The sequence below is a fragment of the Belonocnema kinseyi genome, chromosome 10, assembly GCF_010883055.1.
Source record: "Belonocnema kinseyi isolate 2016_QV_RU_SX_M_011 chromosome 10, B_treatae_v1, whole genome shotgun sequence".
NCBI classification, from domain to species: Eukaryota; Metazoa; Arthropoda; class Insecta; order Hymenoptera; family Cynipidae; genus Belonocnema; species Belonocnema kinseyi.
The window spans coordinates 54245332-54248688 of NC_046666.1; positions in this window are offsets into that span (position 1 = coordinate 54245332).

Below are 3357 nucleotides of genomic sequence, written 5' to 3' on the forward strand. Positions count from 1 at the left end.
GGGGGGGGGGGCGTACACAGGTAGCTGGAGCGGAAACGAGGTCAGCTCCCCTAAAATAAGGCTACAATTTTGTCTCGGGTTGGGTAAAAAGCATTTAAGTTCAGGTGCTCCCCAGGTTTGTTTTACAACCACTAGAAGGAAGGCTTAGTTTAGCGTAAAAGCTGTTGACGTATATTAGTTTCGGTAAGATTATCTTACATTATGTAAATGCAGGATCAAGGTAGGAAGGCTTATGTGCAATATGTTTATCCAACTAAGGTGGTCCTCATATGAAAGCGACTGGTAAATGAGGCAATTTTAGGGTGGCCTAAAGAAAAATGGGTTTAGGATGTTAAAAAATAGTTTATAACCTGTTTTGAAATTACTGAGGTGAAAAGAACTTAATATTTAAAAATCTTTAAAACTTAGAAGCTTAAAAATGAGTGTGGAATTATCAATAAAATTGATAAAATACCATATCGAAACTATTGAAAATAAAATTTGAACAACGAAGTTCAACGTTAAACCAAGAATATTGAAATTTCAAAGTTAAATATGAATTTTCAATATAATAAAGTTAATTTTTAATCAAATCAAAATGAACTAAATATATCAATTTCCAACTAAATATTGATTTAATTTTAAATTATTATTATTATTAATCATTCATTATTTCTAACTAATTATGAGTCTTCAACCAAAACAGAAAATTAATTGTCAACCAAACAGTGGATTTTTTTAACCCATAAAGATGCAATTTTTACAAGAAAAAGATGAATTTTCAAAAAAAAATTATTTTCGACATTTCAAAAAACGTAAATTTTTAATTTTTGAATATTTCTAAATAAACTTCTCAAGTTTTTCAATGGTTCTGAAAACTTTCAAGATAATAAAAAAAAATTTCTAAGGTTCCTGAAAATATTGAAAGTGATTCATTATTTTCGAAAATTAATTTTTAAAGAATATTCAAGGTGGTTTTAAAATATTATAAAGGATTCAAAAAATTGTCCAAAGCATATCAAAAGAACTTTGGTAATTTTTAAAATTTCGAAGAGATTAAAAATGTTTTAAAACTTAAAAAGATTTCCTAAAATTAATCAAATATTTTAAAATTCTTCCCAAGCGTCAAAAAGTTCGAAATATCTTTTAAACCAGCTGATATTTTTATTACAATTTTGTACAATCCTCTAAAATGAGTAAAAATATCTCGAAATTTCCTTGACACTTTTTCGAAATATTAATCTAAAATCTTCGAAAATGTTTTTGGAACTACTACAAAACCCTAGGAAAAATATAATTTATACAACCTTAGAAAAAATAAACAAAGAATCTTAAAAAATAAATAGTGATACAAATTTTTTTTCGTTAAAAATTATTTTTCCTATTAAATTATAATTTGTCTTGAATTTTGGTGCTTGTTTGATTGAAAAGTCTTTTTTTGTACAAAATTGAACAATCTTGTTAAAAATTGATTATTTTGGTTTAAAAATTAATCTCTTTTGGCAGAAATCAATTCTTTTTTTGGTAAAAATTCCAACTGCTTGATATAAAATTAAAATTTCTATTTTTTTGAAAATTAATTTTTTTATGAACTCAACTGTTTTGAATTTAAAACAAAAATCTTTTCGGACTAAAATATCAACTATTATATTTTTTGTTGAGAATTCATCTTTTGTTGTTGAGAATTCTACTACTTGGTTGAAAGTTAAACTGCTTTATATAAAAATCATTTATTTCTTTCAAGATTTATAATTTATTATAATTTATTTATTTATTAATGATAGATTTTCCTGCTTAAAAATCAATCTTCTTAGTAGAAAATACATTAAATTTTTTTTATTGAAAGTTTAACTGATTGAAAAAGAACCTTTTTGGTTAAGGATCGAACTATTTTTTTGAAAGTTTTTTTTCTTGGGATGAAATCTATTTGAATTTCTTAAGAATCATAGGAAAATTTCTATTGTATGAACTTAAAAACAAATAAGCAAATGACTTTTTAAATAATAGTAATTATAATTTTGTATTTTTTTAAAAACATTTTCCCCTTGAATAAAAAAAACTACGCTTTGATACGTTTGATATATATTTTTTTTTAATTAAATTCTTAATTGTAAATTCTCAAGTTTATTCTTTATTTCCAAATTTTTCTTTGCAGACTCCTATTTCTAATATAAATTCTTCTAATTTTTAAAAAATATTAAATTCATAAATGGTATTAATTTAATTAAAATTTTGTTCTAGCTGTGAAAGTTAAAATCTCACTAATTTATAAATCTTCATTTACTATGGGTGAGCAACTCAAAATTGTTTTATTTGTTTCTTTCGAATATGCGTGTTATAAATTAAAGATTATTTTAATTATTATTAATGACTGAAAAGATTTTAAATCAATTACTTTTAGAATTTGAAATAAAATATCTTTCAATTATCATACTATAAAGGTTCTCTATGTATGCGATATTTTGCTACTTTGGCTTCACTTGTCACCTGTATATAAAAGGTCGCATTCTTCATACGATACTCTAATAGAAAATTCCCAAGAGTGCAGTATTCATTTTTACTGCAAACGCCAAAGAATATTACTTTCATAGAAAAGAAAAGCCTAATATTAACTCTCTTCTCCAATTTTTAAAGAAAAAAAACCTAAATATTTTCTTTTTATTCATATTGATTTCGAACCCCTAAACAAAGTATAAATCTGGAGAAAAGTATGAAACATAATTATTTTTTTGCTCTATTAAGTTAAAGCAGATTCAAGAATAATTTCGAAGAGAATTATTGTAATTTGAAAGTTGGAAACCCTCATTTTAAACGAAGTAAAAATTTGAATAACTGATAAATGTAATAAAATATATTTTTAACAAAATATATTTTGTTAAAAATTCGCCTTTTGTGGTATAGAATTAATCTTCTTAGCTGAGAAATCTTCTTCTTGGTTCAAAATAATTTTCTTTTTTACAAATACATATTTGCGGGTTAAAAATTCATTTTTTGTTTTCTAAATCTAATTAATTTGTTTAAAATTCATTTTTTAGGTTAAAAATTAAGATTTTAACTAAAAATCGAACTATTTCATTTTTAGCTAAAAATTGATTTTTTAAATTGTTTATTTATTCGGTTATATTTGGTTTATATTTAATAGTTTTTTAAATATAGATTTTAGTTTAGCTAAAAGTAAAAAAGAAACCTTGCGTCATAACTTGCTTTTAAACACAATATAAACTAATGTAAGTTGTAATGGCTTACATTACTTGATACAATAATTCAAGACTTTTGACCATTTTTGAAAACGTGCTACTTAGATCATTTTTAAAATAGTTTTACTATTATAAATCTGGAGAAAATAATTAAACATATTCTTTCAATCGTTGTATTAAG